This window comes from Anser brachyrhynchus (genome assembly GCF_964034855.1).
Source record: "Anser brachyrhynchus genome assembly, chromosome: 2".
Taxonomy (NCBI): domain Eukaryota; kingdom Metazoa; phylum Chordata; class Aves; order Anseriformes; family Anatidae; genus Anser; species Anser brachyrhynchus.
In genome coordinates this window covers 38,609,497-38,631,911 of record NC_137695.1, presented here as the reverse complement: position 1 = coordinate 38,631,911, position 22,415 = coordinate 38,609,497, and the positions used below count along the sequence as shown (strand labels likewise).

At 36.8% G+C, this 22,415-nt stretch overlaps 1 protein-coding gene across 5 annotated transcripts in view; it reads left to right on the top strand.

Moving 5' to 3' along the window:
- The window catches only part of TBC1D5 (TBC1 domain family member 5), a 320,762-nt gene that overhangs the window by 4,457 nt on the left and 293,890 nt on the right, over window positions 1-22,415 (top strand). The window lies entirely within an intron of this gene.

Genomic DNA, 22,415 nt, shown 5'->3' with positions numbered 1-22,415 from the left:
CTTTCCAGCTATAGAAGGAAAGTATTTATTGGCTATTTTTGATCGTTCTGCATGATTTTTAACACTTCTGCCACCTCTGTCTAGTCATGGGCCTATGCTGTTGTTGAGGGTGTTCGTTCCTAACGTTGTCGGCTGTATCGTAGAGGGATGTTTTACGTCTCTCAGTTTTTACACTTCATAAATCTAATTTATGTTGATGGTGATCCAGCCTCCCCTTTTCTGTATTGTTCATCTTGCTTTATTTCCCTTATGCTTGCTTCTTTTTTTTTTTTTTTTCAGAAACATCAGCATTTGAACAACTAGTATGAGTTTTAGCCAAAATTGCCCTTTTTGTTAGCTGTAAAACTGATCATAGATAAAAACCATCTTAAGGATGGCTTCGGTTTTCACGCTTTTCTAAGGTTTTTCCTCCCAGTCAATTTTGTTCCTAACTTTTGTTTTCAGCTTCAGAAATCTTGAAACCTCAGGACTACAAGCGTGTACGTGCATGAGATGTTTGTTTAGGGAGGTTTCAGTGATTTCTGTCTGTCTGTGTAAGCAGATCGCTATCAGTGGTTCTTAGACTATTCACAGTTCCCAGTCCAGCGATTTATTCATTTTAGCCATTATCATGGGATGTGTGATAACTTCCCTGTGCTGGTTACAGTGAGTAGTGTTACAAAACTGTTGCTAAGAGGTTTTAAAAACTGATGTTTTGCCTGCTGGCTACTTAAGATCCTGGGATATTTGGTTTCATTATTGAAGACTTGAGTTTGACATCCTTCTTCTTTCACATTACAGATAGGTGCTAAGGGGAAAACACCTCCTGCTCTGTCCTTTGAGCCGAGGGTCTGTAACAGACCCTGCTTGCATCACCTGCTGAGCTGTCGTATTTAACCCTTAGACCCACACGTAGTCTGTACACCTTGGTAGGAATTACCAGGCAATGAATGTCTGAACTATGTTTCTTGAGACCTAGATTGTGCATGCTTGATAGTAAGTGCTATTTTTGTTTAATCTCTAGCTTTTCAACAACCGGACTTCTGGCTTTTCTTTGTGTTGGGAAGGAGTACAGATGTCTGATGTGTATTGAGATTGGAATTGAATTTCAAGGTGTGGAACTTGTTAAAAGTTTTAAAGAATCTTTCTAGAACTGTAGAGGTATGGTTTTGGCATTTAGACTTTGCTCTGATGTTAGCGTAATAACTTGGGTAAGGTGAATTGTCAGCTGGGCCATTGTTTTTATCACTGCCAACAGCAGGTTTTTTAAAAGAAGTTAGGAGAAAATCCCAGTTGTGGAATAATCCCCACACCAAGGAGCTCCTCAAATTTGTGTCACTTTGTGATGGTTTATGGTGCTCATCTTGAGTTTTCTTCCACGTGGTGTTTTCTAGGTGAGTGTTTTCTTTATCCATGGAAATATGTAATCTTTTTACAAGTTTTACAATGCTGTATTTATAATCTAGCTTCTCACTGTCATGCTCTTCACTTGTTTGAACTGAGAAGAGTAACTTGAAGCTCAGCAGTTATTTGAGCAGCGCTGATGATTTTCTTATCTATTGTGCTTTAGATGCATCAGCAACAAACTTAATTAGCCAACACACTGCCTGTTTACTTACATTTTTTTTAACTTTGTCAGTCTCATACACTGCTGATGAATATGAATTTATTCTGGGTCCTGAAATTTTCCATTAGCACTGGTGGAGGTGACCAGTGGCTCCTGCATCCCATATGATGTGGATAGATGCACTCTTTTTCCAACTTTTTCTTTTTTTCCTCCTGCCGTTGTTTGTAGGAAGGCAAAATCCATATCTGGTTGATGGGCTGTCTGCATTTTACTGCTTGGACCGTGGTTTGTTGCAGAGTTGAGAACTGTTGCTCTGTTTTCTGATTTTTCTGCAACAGATTCTCTTTCAAAATTGTGATGATTTTTCTTTCTTCTTACATCTGTGCTTTAAAAGGGGTTGTCAGTGTTCCCACTGTCCTTTTCAGATGCAAGTTTAGCCGCTTTTAAAAGTAAAGACTTTAAAGACTTATGGTATATTTCACGTTTATTTCACAGTCATTTTCATATCTGCATCCTTGCTGCACTGTAAATGTGAACAAGAGGATCCAATGTCTAGGTGGTACTTTGATTTCTTGTACCTTCTTGACTCAACTTTATCTAGAGTATTCATGTTTAACATGTAGTAGTTTGGCAGAGCCTTTCATCTATAGAAGAAATGACACTAATCATTGTCAGTGAGAGGGAAGCGACTTTCTCAAGGCCAAAAAGCACCTCAAAGGGGAAGCTCCAGTTAGAACACAGATTTTAGGATATCCTATCACAGACGGTTCAGGAGGAAGCTGCAAAGTATTTAATAAATCACATAATTTAAGTGAGTTTGCCAAATCGTGGAAATAAAAAGATGACTTAAATAGTAAAGACATATTAAATACTGGGCTATGTAAAAGACATTCAAGAAGTACAGTGAAAGACTAGATATAAGGAGAGTAGTACTGATAACTACAGGAAGAATACAAGCAAATCTTTAGTAATATACTTCTCTGAATTTAAATCCACTGGGTTATTTGATAATTGTGCTGGGGGATAATGGAGTTATTAGTTTCTGTAGTGAGAAGGGTAGCTTTCAGCTGATACTGATGTTTGTTCTGCGTGTCCTGCTTCCTGTAAAACTTTGCTGTACTTTCCGAACAGTGGCTTGGAAATGTGCAGCATATACAGCTGGTATTTCATTTGGAACCATGTGTATATATATATATATATATATTAAAAAAAAAAAGGAGAGCTTTGCTTGACTTTCAGTTATTCATGAGTCCGCAGCAGTGCTTCCTCTTTTAGGCCTGACTCATTTTTAATGTACATCATTTGCACATATGCCTATGGCACCAATAAAAACACACAATTTGGAGAAAAGTTAATAAATCCAAATACTCTTATCCATGCAATTCTTTACATATATATGTGTGTATGTTTGTGTATTTTTTGTAGGCTTATGGACAAAGCTGGTGCTGCTTGTGATGATGCCTTTCAATGTTCATTGTACAGCGCACTCTGTATGTGTAATGCAGTAAGCCGTCTAGAATAACAGACCAAAGATTTGATCATCTTTGGTTTTAATTGCAGATTGATGAAAATGTGCAGCAGATAATATTTAAAAGATTCTTTCCTTTTGAAGTTTGCACATATTGGGACTCCTGTAAATTTCATTTCCGTAGCTGTTTGAGAGAACCGAGGGTGAGGGTGTGTAGAGGAAAGGGCAACAAGCAGGCAGCAAGCAGGAAGCTGGTGACTTCCTGTATGCAGGGGAAACTTCTGTCCAAATCAGTGGAAAAGGTTCTTCTGAACACATCAATGTTTATTTTGCACAAAACAAACAAACAAACAAAAAGCATTTTAGACTGCCAGAGTATGTGCATTATTGTTAGGACTTGTTGAATTTTTTTCAAATGTGCTTTTCAAAGAAGGCAGCCAGCTACAAGAAATGAGAACATTTTATAATTGAGGGTAAACATCACCTTTTTGTTTGTGAACTGACTTCACAATTTCCTGTGAAATGACCCCTCAAATTTTATGTTGGCTCTTTGTTTATTAAGATTTAAATAAGTTTATTTTGGACAGTTCTGCTTTGAAATTAAAAATTCTTTTCTATCCAGCATTTCTGAAAAATACAGCAAACTGAATTACCATTTTCGTGTAAAGTAGTATAAATATTTTACTCTTGCAACTTAAGTGTCCTTTTATTCCACAAGACTCCCTTCTGTAGTCAGGATGGATTTCACCTAGTGCTGCTTTACTTTTTGGATTTGTGCAGTGCTTCCAACTGTTAATACACTGTCCATGATTTGCAGACTGCTTGGTTCAGGTGCAGGATGACAGTTGGGGCTTGACTGCAGGTCAGGGAATGGGAAAGAGGCTTAAGGGTCAGATGAAATGAGACGTGTATGGGGCAGGCTACGCCTTTTCCATTTCCAGCTGCTGGCCAGTCATTTGTGTGTCGTACTATAAATGTAGATTTTTTGGAACTGTGTGCGGACCCAAGCAGTTTGCTGGTTGCTTTTGTCTCTTGCCTTTGATCAGTGATGGTTGTTGATTTGACACACCTAGGATAAAATGTCAAACTTCTGTTTGCAGAGAAAGAAAAACTGTTTTGTGCCCAGTACTGACTTCTGTCTGAGTTTTGTCTTGAGCCTTAAGCATGTTATCAGGGTGAAGTGAGGGACGTTCTGTATCTGAGAAGAAATGAAAACGTATATTGGAGAGGTAGGTGTCAATATTACTTTTTAATAACCATATCTGATGATGACATCAGGTATATACTTGATACAGGCATGCTGCCTTTACCCACAAATGCAGAATCCATTTATCTGGGGGTTCAGTGCTTATGAAACCAAGTGGGGAAGAGTCAAGACCAGTAGCAGCTGTTACCGCTGGACATAGCTCCACTTTGACATTTTGCACAACTGAGGTGGGTTGGGGTACGTACACAGAAAGAGCAACTGGCACTATCAGCTGTTGGAAATCCTGCTGGGGTGCTGTGTTACTTGCATAGCCCTCCTGTGCATTCTGCAGTGTCAGTGATTGCAGAAAGTACTGTTTTGCATCTAGTATGTTCCCTTTTTTTCCCCTCATCTTCAGGGAGTTTAGAGGAAGTGTCAAAGTTTTTGTATATTAGAAGAAGGCTGTGTGACTTTGCCTATAAGTCAGCGTTCAAAACTGCCATATGCTGGGAATTAGAGCACACTGTCGCTTTCTCATAGCTGTTGGGTGAGACTAGGTTTTCACGTTAGTTTACAGGAATAGCATATGATCAGTCATTGTTATAATTTCCACTGTAAGTAATTTTATCTGAGGGCAAATGTAGGCTGGGTGAACATCATTTTACACCATGTAACAACTTACCCAGTTTGGGATAAAAGTTTGTTGATAAGACTCGTTATAATTTTCGTAGGTTGACTGGAGCGCTTCATTCTCTAGAGGTGCTGTTACTTATCGCTTAGTCCAAGAGCATCCTAACACAGGTAGTCTTTCACTAGTATTTCTACACAGTGTTTCCATTAAGACTCGGGATAATCTTCTCACAAATTCTGTTAAGCTCGGAAGATTCAGACTTGCACAATCCCCTTCCAGAAGTAATGGATCAATCTAGCTCAAACCGCATAAACTGGAGAAAGAAGAATGGAAGGGTAGGAAGGGGGTGCCTAGGGCTCTTAAACCTGTGGGTTTAAGAGGAAAGCCTTCAACATAAAGCTCATAAACAGGGATTGAATAGCATTGTAAGCATCTTTCTAACTTTTTTTTGCCTTTTCACATGAAGCATTTCTTTCAGATCCCTCTCACCTGTTTCTCTGCAGTCTCACTGCACTAATGCTAGCAGCCGTTGACTTTCCTGACAGTACAAGAACCTAGCATACTTGTAAGATTCCACCTTCTGAAAAACGAAGAAAATCAAACCCAACAAAACAGACAGCATGTCATGAATACTTGCTGGCCATTATTATTTTCTCTTTTATTTATTACAGTGTATGTCTCTTAGCACTTTTTGATTTTTTGCGGGTATCAAGATCCTCTGCTTCTGTGTTTGCAAGCGATGAGTAGGTCCAACTGCAACAGAAGTAATGGTACGGTAGTGTTGTGGGTTAACCACAGTAGGCAGCTAAGCACCACACAGCTGCTTACAAGAAAGGAAATGTGGGCAAGGAAGAACAAATATACTGCCAGTAAAGGTACAGTCTTAGATACTGAGGCAGATTGTATTGAATAACTGCATTTTGGGGAATAATGGAAGAAATAGACTTTTAACTGAGGTCTTCCTGGACTACTGTAAGATGCTATGTGATGATAAAGATGTGAACAAAAAGAATAATGTAAAATGGCTGATGAGAGGCATGATCAGTAAAGATGGCATGCAGTTATTGAAGACTTTGGCAACCAGTAAGATGAGTATTTTCATGGTTGCACACTGCACGGATTCATTGGGAGGTAAGCTGGATTTTAGGGGTGGGTGGGGAAAATGATAATTTTAGGTGTGTAGGCAGGTTGAATCTTACCAATATAATTCTTGTTTAAAAGCATGAACAAGGCTTCAGATGAGATCTGAATATATTTGACGATGAAGAGGAGTTGAGGAAGATCACCTCCTCGTTTTGAACCTGTGTGATGAAAATGGTGCCAAGGTGTATGTGATACTGAGAGAGGATATAGCAGTCAAGGATTTCTCATTTTTCTCAAATGTTCAGTTTGCACAAGAAAGAAAAATCTCTTCAGTAGTACGCAATCTTAAGTTGACATTGTTTCTGATGTTCTTTTCACTGTCTGTACTTTCCCTTCTTAAAGAAAGGACTCGTGTTTCAAGCAATGCTCTGGATTGCTAGTGTTATATTTCCACTCATGCTTCTCAGTCAGACAACTTCTATAATTATTTTTTAGATTAACTTCAGAGTAAATGAAGGTTGGGTAGCAGTTTCATTTTTTCAACATGAAAGAATCTAGTTTTCAAAGTCCTGAGCTAGTTTGCAATGATTTCATCATTGAAAAGTATCGGGAACTGACAGCAGTAAATTAACTGCCAGTTGACTTGAGACTAATTCCTGTCTGCAGTTAAGAATTTTGCTTGGTGAAATGTTACGGTTATGCCAATTTTATTGTTGTTCATTTTGCTTAGCTTTAAAGGATCCAAAACAAGTGTCAAAGCCAGAAATGTGTTCTAGCAGCCAGTAATGGGTTTCTAATGATTCAGTGCTGTGTCTGTTTGCAGCATCTACTGGGGGTACTGCGGCTTTCTGTGTAGTCCCTTTTGATATGCTAACCTCTTACTTGTAACTCTTGAGCTGCATTTTTGCACCTTCCCTGTCTTGACAGAATGTTTCAAAATATTTTTACTTCTATTTGATATTTGCCTTTTCTGAGGCTGAAGCTATGTTTTGCTGTCAATTCCGCTCAAAACCTGTGCTGCCATTATGGTATATTGACTTGAACACACAAGTAAAGGGTGGCAGACAGTGACATGGAATTGAAATGCAAGCAGACCTTCTAATCACATGTACATGTAAACAAATGGAAAAATGTTTAATGATGTCTGCCATCTTGCATAGGTAAAAGACACAGGGAGAAGATCTCTCCACCCTGGACATTTGCTTTGATCCCCTCCTGTCAGAGCTCAAGCCTTGCCATCCAGCTTCTTTGTCTTTCTGAAGCGGACTGTCTTACAGGCAGAGCTCAAAGTTCAACACCTTGGTGTAAACTCTGTCATCTCTGACACGTGGTCATGGACTTCACAGGATGATGCAGGGGTATTTTTGCATCCGTGAGCATACATGTTACAGTAGTGTTCGAAGGACTGGTAATTTTATTAATACTATGAGGAAAACAAACAAACAAAAACCAAACCTTACCCAAACTCCATCTATCCTCAGCCAGCCTGGTCTCTGGAGGAGAATTTCACTGTGGCCTCACTAAGAAAAGGTATCTGGCATCAGGTCTGGAATAGCTGCCCCTTGTTAGCAACTCAGTTGCACCTTGGTGGTGCAGTGGCAGAGATCCATCTTCTCAGGGTCTAGAGGGAATGACTGTGGTGAGGTGAGATTAAAGCTATGCTTTAATTTTTATGCCCAATTAAACTTTCATTTGAAATGTCATTGTGCAATAACAGGGTGGGCTGGGGGAGTGACTGGTGACCACAAGGGGTTTCTCAATCTCTGCTGCCTTATAAACCTTGTCAAGTTGCACCAAGTGACATTCGACAGGCAGTATAAAAAGGAAATGTCTGTCACCAAAAGTAAGCAAATAAAACCCAACGCTGTACTAAACGTTGAATGGCTATATCTGAATGGTTAGAGTCTGCTGACTGGGTGCAATGGAAGTCTGAGGTAATCACCTCTGCATTTCTTAAAACATTTTTTTTGTTTTGTTTTGCTGGATGTCCTCTCATCATGTACAACTCTTAAGTTGAATTCTCTTTTCTTCTCTGATTTTTCTTCTTACACATCTGATCCTCACAATTTTTTGTGTTCTCTAAGGCTTGTTAGAAGCCAAGTGGTAATGATTTTTTTAACTAAGAAAGACAAGGAAGACCTACTTGGTCCTTAGTTGAAAAGTTTGTGCACGGTATCACATATCTTTGAGCCTTCAGCAGTTGTGGATGATGACATATGCTTGTGTCACCAAGTCTGTCTTGGTTCTGACATTCGTGAAATGAGGTCTTGAAGTACCACCCATTCCCTTAATTCTGTAATGAACAAAAAAGCGAGGTCATTTTTTTAAATTTACATCTCTTCATCTCTTTCATTATGCTATGGAAGGTACAGGGAGATTGTTGGTGTCTAGTCAATGTAAAAGGTGCTGTGAATATGCATAAAGTATTCTGGAATTTTGATTGGATGCATAAGCCTTTAATATGCACATAGTATTTTAAACAAAGTATGTCTTTGCTTTCAATGGATCTTGATCCTAAGAGTGTATCCAGAGCATTCTGACCAGAAAACAGTTGCCATTCCTGGAACGATATCAGAATGTGCAAAAATAGGAGGGGGGAAAAAGTGAGAATAACTATTCTGTGATAACTCACCAGAGGGGCTTTCTTCTCCACACTTGTAGTGCTGACTTAGTCTGCCTAACATGAGAAATATCTGATGGACTGCATTTTTGAAAGGCCATTTGGTCAGCATTGCTAGCCTCAGTGACTGATTTGTGCGTAAAGACAATGTTATGGCAGATGGGCTTTTATTAGAGCAAGTGAAGTTGTTCATTCTCAGAGTCAGACCACGAGAGCACAACAAAGTTTTGAAATATGCAGGAGTAAAAGTAAATTAGACTCAGATTTATTAAGAACTTCTGCTCTTTAGTTTTATTTCTTTAGCTCACTCACTTGATGTGGTTTACAGTCAGTGAACTGAGGATTTTTGTTCTAGGATTCTAGTCCAGCATCTGGAATAAAGGAGGACAAATGGCTAACCAGGGTTATTGAGTGGTGACCCGGTCTAATAAGTGAATATACAACCTTGGTAAACCATCAGGTAAACCAAGGTAAACCTTGGATGATGTAATCTCCATGATATCTTGTGTGCCTAGAAAATCCAACTGGAGCAGGCTTCTTCTGAAGTTGAGGATCATGTGAAATTTGTATTCATAATGCATCTATTTTGATCCTGGAGGTAATACCTAAAAAAGTTAAAGAACATTAAGATTACACTGTCTAAGCTGATGTATTTTGTATTAGCAAAAGTACAAGAGATTGGGAAGTATACTGTATAAAACTCACATGGGCATTATTCCTGCTGTTTATGTTTGACTTGGCTTCATGTTTAGATTTTGAGCTTTAACTGATTTAATTATTTAATCTATCTTCTTTTTGTAATAAGTGTTACACTCTTTGTAGAAATTTAAGGTTCAAATGAAATGAATATTTGTAATCCTAAGCACTCTGGACAGGTAGCCCATAAATACTAAGTAAAATAATGTCCTTTCTTTCTGGCCAGGATATAATTTCGTGAAATTAGTTTATTCTGAAGTATTGTATGTGTAACTGTATGATACGGAAAACAGCTCTAACAATAGTAGGGAGAATTTCTTCACTACAGTTTATGTTTTAAAACATAGTTCATGACCTCACAGTATATATTCTTTGGCTTTTTCTAAAATTTTAGAGGATTTCTGTTGTCATGTGTTGCTGTTCTGAAGGCATTTGTCACTGTTAAGGAAATAATTGATCTGATGAGCCAGAGGAAGTATCTTTTGTTTGCCTATGGTTTTGCTGTATGTCAAACAATACACTTCTGGGTGCCTGCTGCTGAGTTAGCACTTAGTTCCCAAAGTCAAATGTTGAAGTCCTAGGCTTCTGGCAGCTTAACGTTTGTTCTGGGAAACAAAATTGGTCAGTACCCGTGAAAATCAGGAGCAGCTTCTCTGTTGACTCATCTGATGGAAAAATCTGCAGCTAAACAAACTTGAACTGAACAATATAATTATAAGCAAGGTAGATTTACTGGAGGTGAGAGGTGGGAAGAAGAGGGTGTGCACTCGTCAGTTAAGTTCAACTTTTGTGTCCGTTGTTCGTACCTCTGTTTCTATTCATTATTTTTTTTCTGCTGTTACTTTTCTGTATTGGTTGTGATGCCTGCAGCATGCCCACGTTACTTCACTTGATCTGGGTTAAAATTTTATTTCAAATAAGGTCTTATCCAAATAGTAAGCATTGAATCTGTTTTTTAATGAGTAGCAGCAGAAAGCTTATAAATATACTGTAAGATACACTGTAAGGGGTTTAGTTAATGTAGGGTTTTTTCTTCTTAAACTATTGTTTTGAATTGTTAATGAGGTAAGGATAGGCAGAATTATGTAGGCCAGTAGAGGCAATGCTGAGAATCAGGAGCTGGGAAGGATAAATAAGGATAACTTTTAAACAGAAAATATGGATGTTTTTAACTACCTTTATTTTGAGTTAAGACCATAAAATCATGTATGTGAATCATGTGTTAGTCTTTCAATGGATGACTTTTAGATCCAGATCTGTGTCAAGTCTTGAAAGAAGCACTCCAATTTCCATGGGAGTAATAACTATGGATACCTTGGAATTCAGCTAATGAACAAATCTGAACAATTGTTCAAATTAGATAATGGAAGAAAAAATCAGTGAAAAGTTGGTTAAAGCTTTACATTACCTATTTAATAAGTCTTGGTCCTGGAATTTAGGTGACAGTAGGAAAAATAAGATTAGTCAGGAAAACCAGGCTTATGGTTGTTTTGGACCTGGGTCATAGACATCTGCCTTGCTAAAGCAAGTGTGATTAAAAATCCCAAAAGCTTACAACATCAAAAAATTCATTGTGTGAAAAAAGCTCAAGGATTCCTTATTGTTGGCTGCGGTTCTATGTTTGGCTTTGAAGAAACTGACTTGTTTTATAGTTTTAGTCAAAGATCAACATAATCATTTGAGCCTTGACTTTCTCTTCCATGCATCTGACAGTGCCTGCGGCATTTTCTTCTGTCAGACTTTTGTTGTTTAAGATCAACTGTTTGGCTCCCTGACACTGTAATGAGGAGTAAACAAGCCCTATTTCTTTGAGACAATTTGTAGTATGCTTCCAGTGAATTCTGAATTTAACAGTATTGGTTTAATAGTTATTAAATCATATAGCTTTAGTGAGCTTCGTTGCTCTACTTGTAGTTGCATTGGGGAAAAATGAGTATCACAGCCCCGTATGGAGGAGTATGCTTTCACACCAGATAATACCAGCTTCTGCTCTCTGCTTGCTTTAGGATACTGTCTCCTTTGTCCTCCTCATCCATTTGACAACTACTTTATAGTCACTATATTTTGGATGCCCTGCTGGGCCTATTTTTGCTGATAAGAGTGTTAGGTAGTTGCAGGTTCCCATGTACTTTGAATTAAACATTAATAAAGAAAGGGTTGGTAGATCTCTTACTCCATACACCCATCTCTTCTCTGCTTTCACCACCCTACCAAGAATATGTGTGCTTAATTTTTTTTCTTTTGCTCAACCTTTAGCCTAGTGGTTTCCTAATTTTCCTATCCATCAACATGTGTTACCACATTCTTATTCAGAGGCATTTGTTCTTATACATGGGGCTTAAAAGTATGTGTCCATCACACATATGGTATAGGTACCCAGCAAGGTTTAGAGGACAGGATGTTGCTGAGAAGCCTAGGTTTAAATTTCACATAACGTCTGTGATTAGAGAACATTACAGTGGTGAGAACAGAGAACGTAACAGTGGGTTCCCTTAAGAGTCAACATCTAGGGGAACTGATACTGTCTAGGAGGTATATAAACATCTGAAGCCTTCTACATCAGTGACGTTAAAAATTAGACAGGATCCTGTGTCTTCAAGAACCTTTAATGCAAAAAGTTTTGTTGCTGTTGTTGTTTTTTAAGTTCTATTGGTTTCTCTTCTATGTTCTAATCAAACAAGCTTTATTTTCACTTGCTTCTCAGTAAATGATTTCGAGTCACCAAGTAATCTATTGTGCATTGATGACATTTTCAGCAGGTCTGGAAGTGAAAAGATTAAAGGAAAGTTATGTTGGCATACATTGGAGGAAATTTGCTTCTTGTATTCCAAATCGAATATGGAGTAAGTTGAAGCATTATTTCCATGATTTTTCAGTGCTTTCACAGTTGTTAGTTAATGTTGAAATCTGTCGTTAACAAGTGAAATGACATTCAGATAAGAGTATAGGTTACCTGCCTGCTTAGGGCAGTTCTGGATACCCTTCACTTGGGTTTTGTTGTTAAATTTGTACAAGAAAGTAAACTATTTAAGATGAGGAAAATACGAACATTCTTCCATACCTCTCAAGATTAATATATTGGAGTGAATCTTGGGTAAATCAGCAGTGTATGTTCCTTGACTGCGGTTCTGTGAACAATTCCATGCTGACATACATTTTCCGCTCAATGATCAAAAGATAAGGTAGGAAAAAAATCTCAGATGGTTTGGAAACGCAAAATTGCCAAAACTCTTGCAGGACTGAAGAAGGGTGCCATTGCTAAGGACTGTTTTTTTTTTTAGCTACTACCTGAGGGGCTAGAGCACTCCCATGGGTCATGGAAAACCAGATTCAATAAAGTCCTTCTTGCAACAGAGAACTGTCTTGTACCCCCTAGACTACTGCTGGAAATTTGGGGTATGATATGCTTGTCTGTCCTGTCTAATACAGTTTTCTGTTGCAGAAATGAGAAATTCGCTGAGGCTAAAAATGGAATGCAAGGAACCCACATGCTGGGTGATTATCTTGATCATCACGGGGAAGAATAAATCTCAGTGTTTCCCTGACAATGCACATTTGATACAACGTGAAGCAGAGACAAGAGTGAGAGAGCAAATGGCTGCTCTCAAGCAGTGAAGGGACTGGTTCCTCCACGTTATGTGAATCCTCAAACCACATACACCGTAGTGCAAGGGGTGCTCTTTGATTGCAAGCTGCTTTTATAGATTGAATAACAAGTATCGTGGTCATGGCCAAATGTCAATCAAACTGTAGAGTAACAAAAGCTGCGTTCCTGTGGTAATAGTAACTATAGGAAAGTGTCATACATAGTTCATTAAACAGTTTGGTTAATAATTAACCAAAGTAAAGGAAAAATGCATCTTATATATTTAGTTGAATTAGCATTAAAATGTATTTGTATGGATATATTTTGTTAATCATCAATTACTAAAAGTAGCTCTTTATTCCCAGAAGGTTCTGTATGGGAAATAGTGAGGGTCCTGATGTAGAGGTGACACAATGAAAGGAGTTTTTATTTAGTTGGAAAAAGTTATTTTGTTGGTTTCAACTCTTGAGGGAGCCTGGAATACCTAATCTGTAATGCCCAAAGAAGAAAAAATAGCAGCTTTTTCTTCCCTTTATAGAAATCACATGCACAGGTGCTGGTCTCTGAAGGTTTTCACCCACCTTAAATCCAACATGTGGAGTCTCTTTCCTCTTTCAGTAAAAGAACATACATCTTTTACTCTGATTCCATTAATGAGTTACTAGACTTGGCTCAATCTTTGTCATATTACAGTTAGAGAAGAGGTGAATGCAGTACTGTTCCATCATGTAAAATACTCATTTACCTAAGTGATTTTTTTTATTTAGAGTGAAGTAAACAGTGAATGTGTACAAAATACATCAACTGAGTCTTTGTCTAAAACAACAGAATGTGAATTTTTGAATTTTCAAACTTAATTCAAAGGTTTAATTTAATACAGGCATAATGTTTTTGTTAACTCAGTAGTTAATAATAACAAAAATAATTATAAAACATTATAAAAATAACATAAATAAATAAATAAACAAAATAAAAATAACATTAATTCTGTATTCCTTCAAGTACTTTATATAGCATAGTATATTGCTATGTAACATACTAATAAGGATTGCTATTAGTGGTCATTATCTTCTGCATATTCTGAAATCTTTACAGTCATCTTTTCCAATGTCCTTTGTGTTGAGATAGTGTTAAAAAAACAAACAAACAAAAAAACCCACTGATTTAGGTAACTTGTCTTCTGAGAGATAATATGACAGACTTTTAGAGAAATGATGCCAGTATTTAAATTTCTTCTGGTTGAATCTTTCCTGCTTGTTCTACTGTCTTGTAGTATGTTGGCAAAATTACAGTGTTTTGAATGATTCATTCTTTTTTTTTTTTTTCATGCAATGTAATACCGTAGAAAGTATTCATTGACCTTCTAATTTGTTCGAGTAACTTTTAGGACATAGCAATTTCTGGTGTGTACTTCTGTTTTTTGCAGACTAGGTGTTTATGTCCTCTCATATTTAATGGTGATTTTTAGTGGTTTTTACTTCACTAACAACCTATTTTACTGTAAATCTAATGATCTGCTTGCAGGTTTAAGGATTTTTTTAAAAAAGAAAGGGTTACCAGTCTCACTGTAGTGGGTAAACCAACTTCTTTTGTACATTACTTCCTAACATAGGTGGCTATTTTATTGATGAATATGGAAAAAATGTATAGTCCAGTGCTTTGTTCCATTCCTCTAATTTATGACACCAGTAATAATGGATGATGAATGAGATATCCAAAACATTAATAAATTATCTTAAGAGGTATACTAAATCAAAGAGGAGGAGACTAAGAAATAATCTTATATAATGCCTCCAAGAAAAGTAAGTTAATTCCAGAGTCGTTTATTCAGCGATATGCAAAAACCCAGATAAATTTGTTGAAATTGAACTGCTATAGTTAGGATGATGTTCATACAACTCAGCATTGCAAATGTGCTATTCTTGATGTTTGGATCTCTAGCTTCAGGTGGCAAGCAATGGAAAATGCACAGAATAAAATCAACATTTAAACTTAAATATTAAAGAATGAGTTTAAGCATGTTTAAAATAAAACCCAGCAATTTTGTTCTGCGTTGGTGATGCTTATATCCTCTTCCCTAAATTAATCTATCCACTAACACAGTTGAAATTTGCAACACTTTTCTGCTGTGGTTTGCATTCACTAACTTGACTCTGTGTGAAATGTTTACTTGTTCTACGAGAGGCTGCACACCCTTTTTCTTTCTTCTGTTTATTAGCATTGAAGTTTCTTTTTGTCCAGTTGCATGCCACAAGTAATAGTTCTTCCAGTGACACTGGCTGTCTCCTAAGTAGTCTGTGCATGTCAGAAGACTTTTGGCTGCTCACACAGTATTTATGTGTCACTTTGCTGTAGGCAAGGAGCATCAAGGTGTAGCGGGTCAGTTTTATGCAAGCAAAGTATTGTTATTCTTATTAATCTGTTTTTTATTAACGTTAGTAAGTGCAGTGAAATTTATCCATTATTGTAAAAATGCAGTGAGGTGTAGTGTCACTGGTGTTGGTAGAAATAAAACATTATGGAGGTTGTGTAAGGGTTTCCATTTCACAGACTGGCAATTTTGAGAGTCTATAAATATGGGTTTTGGCTGGTTTAAGTTGATGCCTGTGTGCGCTTAGATTATTATATTAGATTATATTGTCATCACCACAAACAATGGTTCTTTCTTCCTCCTTCTGTTCTCCTTTTTAGTATTTTTCTCCATGCCTTGCACCTTCACCAGGGTTTGCATGGCCATATGGTACTGATGCATCTTATAAATTATATATTTAATTATATATTTCTTCTTTGTTGGGGTTATACGAGTTATGAAGTGGCTACAGGTTTTTGGTATGGAGTTGACTAAATATCATAAAGGCTGTGTTTTCTATATCGGTGACAATTGAAAGTCCTTATCCTTGATGATTTCTAAGCAAATTGGAGCACCTTTGGATGCAGATAGCTAAAGCCTGGGAAAAGTGGTAATCAGATGTAGGGGCATCCAGTGTAGTCTCCTGGTGGAGTTGTACCAAATCTGTGAGATAATTGACATTCATTGATATTTCTACCATGAAGAAAGGCTGAGAGAGCTGGGGATGTTCAGCCTAAAGAAGAGAAGGCTCCGGGGTTACCTCATTGCAGCTTTTCAGTACTTAAAGGGAGCTTATAAAAAAGATGGAGAGCAACTTTTTGCTCAGTCACATCATGACAGGACAAGGGGAAATGGCTTTAAACTAAAAGTGGGGAGATTTAGATTAGAGGCTAGGAGGAAATTCTTCACTCAGAGGGTGGTGAGGCACTGGCACAGGTTGTCCAGAGAAGCTGTGGATGCCCCATCCCTGGAGGTGTTCAAGGCCAGGTTTCGTGAGGCCCTGAGCAACCTGATCTGGTGGGTGACATCCCTGCGTGTGGCAGGGGGCTGGAACCAGGTGATCTTTAAGGTCCCTTCCAATCCAAGCCATTCTGTGATTCAGATGAGACATTTTTCCTCTTGCAAACAGCTTCTTGATGCTCAGCCATAAAGCAGGTTGTATCTGTTTTGAGTTCATGTAGATCTTCATTTTTTACCTTTTTGTTTCTTTACCTTGCTTTTAAGAGCCTTGATATTTTGATCAAATTCCATATTTTTTAGTCCAGTTCTATAAAATATTGTTGTATTTTTTTCTAAACAGTAGCATCTGATAAATGTTTTGCTCTTCTAAGAACTGAAATCATAAATAATAATGGTTATAAAATGTGTTCAAACAGCATGCTAACTCCCAACCTCAGTTTCTTGCATTTTCTTCAAGAGGAAGATGGAAAGTGATGATTTGACATCCCAAGTTTCCAAGGGCTTGAAATCCCTTGGCCTAAAATATGGTTTTATACTAAAAAGAGTACTGTTTTTGTAGTTGCACTAAATTTACCCCCCTAGTTGTGTTAAACTTACTCTCCATTTACATGCTTATTTCCTACTTGTAGAATAATGCATATTAAAAACAGTGCGTAAAAACATCCTACTGTGCAACAGGGCCAGTAGGAAATGGTTTCCTATAGTTCATTGATCTCTATTCCATTTCTTTGACTAACATTATACAGTGACAGTTGGATGTCACTTGTGTAGAGCCTCTGGATTTTTTTTTCCCCAGTTCCCCTTTTCTTGATCCCCTTGAGAGTTTCAGTGATCCAAACTGCCTGTAGTAGTCTGGATGGTGGCATGCTATCACTGAACTCGTAATGACCTCTGTTTGTCTTCCATTCGAACATTTTCTAGGTATGTTATTTTCTCATTTTCCCTCATTTCCCAGAATGCGTTTGATTGGTCTTCTTTCTACCCATGGCCTTAACTTAACCTCTAACCCTGGAATTTATCATAATCTCAGTTCTTTATGTAAAAGTTGTCATCAGAAGCTGTCACCAGTTTGCTTTATACTTCGTTTCCTCCTGTTTTTTATTAAATACACTGAATAGTTAGTCAGCGCTGCTTCTAATCATTGAGCCTTTTTATGATGAGCAATTAACATACTTTTTTTTTTCAAACAATAAGTTGTAAACAACAGGATTTTACTATTTCTTATTTTTCCTCCTTAATCCAAGTTCTGGCATCTTGTGAAAATATTGGTATTAATTATAACTTAAATGAATATGCTGCGTTTGTGAGTCAGACTAGGACTGCTTTGGCTCAGGCAGCCCATACTTACACAGTTGTTAAATTTTCCTTATTTTCCTCTGTAGCTGATACGACCAGATTTGTAATTTTTAACACTGTCAGTTTAAAGAAAAGCGGTGGACACTAATCATTTTTGGAAACTAGGAATTACATCTATTTCTAAGTTTATTAAATCTTTACACAAGATGTATATATATCTAACAGATTTTAATTTCAGTGTATTTGTCATAGCTTTTATTTCCTGCTGTTTTATTCTGGTCATTTATATTGAAGTTTCATATATAACTTTAAGATCTTTGCTTCACCTTTCTGCTTATTGTAAGGTCTACCTTGTCTACAAGTGTAAACTTTGTAGCCAGTCTTCAAGGTGGAGCATATCTTCTAGTACTGGATTGTACAAAAACAATCCAGGGGCTTTCTGCTTTGATATCTGTAGTGGTATAACTGGGAGAGTGGTTAGGGTGGGATGGATTTCAGCTTTCTGCAGACCCCTAAACATTTTCATTATGTTCAGCATGAAATCAAGGTCCGTTTAACACCAAGAAGGCGTTTCCCAATAAGAGAAAGACTGAAGATAATTTATTTGCATTATCAGCATTTGCTACAACACCAGACCTGACATTAAGGAAAATAGCCATTAAGAAAGCAACAGAATCCTATCATATATTTAATACCTATCTCATTATTTTCAGGCTGTAATTAAGAAATTAATTTATTTTAAAAATCAGAAATGTTCATTATACAGTATTTTGGCGGTTAATGTGCTTGTTCATGACCACAGCTTTAAGTTTCTTCTGTCTGTGAGACCATAGCAGGAACTTGAATCAGCATTATGTATCTGAGGTGAATGCTATAATGTGTCAATGCTGCTTTTTTGTTCTGGAGAATGTATCTCAGAATAGATAAATTTCACTTGAAATTGATTAGAGCAGAGAGCCAAAAAGAGATTGGTAGCAGAACTTGAAGTATACGATGCTCATTTAGATGGAAGATGAATAGACTCCACTCCTTGTTCAGTTATTTATATAAAAGAGAAAGATTCTGCATGTTGCAGAAATTAAAATGTCTGTATCAGAATTAAAATCTACTAAGAAAGGGATGTAGCAGCCCTTCCTTGACCAAAACTGGAGCTGTAGCCTTTAGTCCGACAGCAGTTGAGGCCTAAATTGTGGAATAAGACATGATCAGATCCTTTTGAGACTAAGTTGTAATATCCACTCTATTTTATGTGAACATCTTGAAAGCACAGCCATCATTAATTGTGTAAGATAATGATTACACACTGCATAAACTTACGCAGTAGTCCTTCGTGTGCAGATTTGTGCAATTTGTAGTTCTGTATTTGATGCTTGAATAAATATGGCATCCGAAGTTAAAATTCAACTGGAAAGAATCATTTTCAGCTGTGTAAAAAAAATTAATCAATTCACTAATACATTTCGAGATGGCAACAGAAGAACGCTTTGGCCTTAAAACCTTACTGCAGAAACTACATTACTTGAGAAAAAAGGGTCTCAAATTTAAGGTTGTACTGTCATATACGTGGCATTTCTAGGCTTATTAGAATCAAGAAGTGCATGATTAAATTTCTTTGCTACTTTAAGGTTCTTCGCTCTTTTTCAATACGTAGATATGAAATAACTGTAAATTAAGTCTTTGTCCAGTCCATTTATTTGAACTGTAATTGTTTCATCATTTCTAATTAATAGAGAATTGTTTAAATAGTGTAGCAGTTGCATTTTTCAACACAACAGAATGGTGTCTTTAGGTGAAAAATCAAAATTTGCTATCAAAAGAAAGATCCCATAGTTGGGAATAGCTCCATGTAAATGTATTATGAAGAAGTCTGTGATAAGTACTGCAGATCAGTCCAGGGAAGGGTTAATTGTGAAAACTGATACAAGTTTTATTTTCTTATAAATCAAGAGGTTGGTAAAATGTATGCTTACTGTTGATCATTAGAATACAAAACTATCTGTTAAAATCAATTAACATGCATATCTGATGACTGATTGTATAAATATGAAAGTCAAATAATTGTAATCGTTAACCATGGCTTCAGGTCATATGAGTTGTCAGCTCAAAAAAACTAGAGGAGAAAATGGTTGATTTGCATATATTTAATGTGGCATGCTGTACATGTGGGAATTTGAGATAAACCTTTCCTAGTAATCTGCTTGTTTTTATCTAAAAATCAGCTAGGAAATGTGGATCGTGACAGCCAAATGAGCTATGTATTGTGTTTGTAGCAGTTGGTCCACTAGTTTGGGCTTTAACATTGTACTGTATGTTTTAATATGTTAAAATTGTTATTTTACTAAGAGACAGTTAGAAGAAGCTGGTTTAAAAAGTTTTTCAAAAAATATTCAAAGTTCTTACTAGGAACATATTCAAAGCTATCCCGTAACTGATTGTAGGACTGTGTTACCTTTACAGTTTTTAGACTTAATGTGTATTATGAGCACTTCTTTACTTTTTATGTTAAGAGAAAAATCAGTAAGATAATAGAGATAAAGTAAAATCTTTTCATGAGGTACTGTACTGAGTCAGAAAAGTATTTTCTTGTGTAAAGTTGTCCAAACAGGTAATTTTGTAGTTAATTGATCAATTGTAATAACTAGAGGGAAGGGAGTGTGGCAGAGGAATGAGGCTTCTGGCATGGAAAAGATTTACGTGTTATTTATTTCCTGAATTTAATAATCCATTAGAGTAATTTTTTTTCATGAATAATGCAAAATATTTTATATAACTTGTAACTATTCAAAGAATCCTTCAAGTATGAGTCAGAATATAATGGTCAGTACCTCTCCATACCAGTAATTTTGTCAAGTGCATCTGTCTAGTCTTTCTCTGTTCCCATGTGTCTACTCCTGAACATGAAAGAAAAATAAATAAATAAATCTCATGTCGTAAATCTTAAAATTTCTCAGTAATTGCTTCCTAAAATTTTGTTTCATTAGTATGTATTTCGTGAGTTCCAAAGGGAAGAACTAGCAATATCTGAGCTCAGATCATGTGATTTATACATGCAAACTAGGAAACTTACTGTTAATGGCAGTGTTGAAAGGTGGAGGATAGCAGAAGATTTTATTGCTCAGTGCTTTTTACCTTATTATATTATTATAAATAAAGTGAGCTTTTTTATAACTTCGCCGTTGTAAATATTTGATTTTTTTTTCTTGGGTGTATGGTACAAACCATTTCCTTGCACCCAAATCAGCTTCGGTGCCAGCAACGTGGTCTCCCTCTTGCAGCAGTTGGCTTCTCAGCCTGGGCAGAGTACAGAACTCACACAACTATTTTATTTCTGGTTTGCATCCTTGTTCTGTAAAATACACCTGAATTCTCTTTAGTCTTCCATTGACCAGTGTTTTACATGCCCTGTTGAGTAAAGGCACTTCTCTTATGTTTGGAGGTTGGGGAGAAAAGGGCCAGCAGGCAGAACAGGGGCAAGGAATCAAATCGAGTTTCTATCCTTACCTCTTGTGGGAAATCGAATTTGCATTAGATTGCAATAGAGAGGGAGGTGGCTCTATCTCAGGTCATGGGTTGTTTTACCTACTCTCTGAGGTGTCCTGTCTTTAAGTGATTTACATGTCTATTTGAGCAGAACATGATGACCCTTTAACTCAGACAAAAACTTGTTACGTGAGGAGGTCAGGTCAAGAACCACAGATTAAAAACCCAAATTAAACATGAAACTAATTGAAAACTAAGCAAATCTTTAAAGGAAAAAAAAAAGTGTTTTAAGACATCAGTGACTGTAATTACAGTTTTAGCTTTACTGTAACTCATTAGTGAGAAATCAGTTTGCTACCAAAGGCTGCCAATTTGCCTTCTGAATTGAAGCTGATCTGTGCCTTAGTGATACTTCCTGCAGGAAATTTAAGCCTGGAGTAATCTCAGGATCGCTGCTGAGCCATTGTGTGCCCCAGTAATCCTGAAAATCTTTTAATGTGTGGAGGAATATACTAGTTTTTCAACAATCTATTACTTAAAAAGACGGGCATTTAGGACATGTTGGATGTGTGCCGGGACTGGATGGGATTTGCAGGCATGGGGTGAGAATGAATTGTCATACTTGAAAAGGAATCTGGAAATCTGGGGAGTAAAAAACTCTCGTTTGTCCCACTTCAGGAAAAAAAAAAAATATATATATATATATAGTGAGAAAAATGTGTCTGAGATTGCTTAAAATACAGAAGTTTTTTTGTACTCTTGTGTTTTGGGGTTTGCAATGTTATTAGCTCAAAGGGGAGATATGCTTTTTCATGATGACTATATTTAGCCAGGAGGAATAGTCTTTTTTAAAGCAAATTGAAATGAGTGTATGAGAGCGTGAAATTATCAGCAGCACTGGTGCACATTTACATTACTTCTACATACTCTTTTGAATGACCACACAACAGAACAAGTACTTCACTTCCACTGTGTTGATTTTTCTTGACAAAACATGGCAGTCTATCCAAAGGAGGGTGTTTAGCCAAGATAAATATAAAATTTATGATTAAGCAAAGTGTTTCCTTATTATAATCCCTAAAGAGAATTTGAGACTTGTTAAATATAATGTGCCCAGGTAGTTTTAAGAGTAAATTATCCTTTATGCTTTTAAATGCTGAAACACAGCAACAGCATCAACCATTAGAGATTTTACCAGCAGAAACAGCACTGCTGACTGATTTCCTTTGAACCAGCTAGCAAGAAATGATGTGTGTATACAATATATAGTTGTTCGTTAACCTCAGATTTGACATACTCCTTCAGTTTTACTGGCCTGTACAGAGATTAAGAATCCAGGTCGGTGGCATGGCTTACAAAACTGTGTTGCTTCCCTGTAATGTGTGGTATGGGAGGAAGCAAATAAACCTTTTCAAGAGAAAGGATAAAAACTGATAATGTGATTACATTTCTGGCACACTTCTTTAAATGTACTTACAGAATACCACTTTGACTGTATATATGTATATAACTG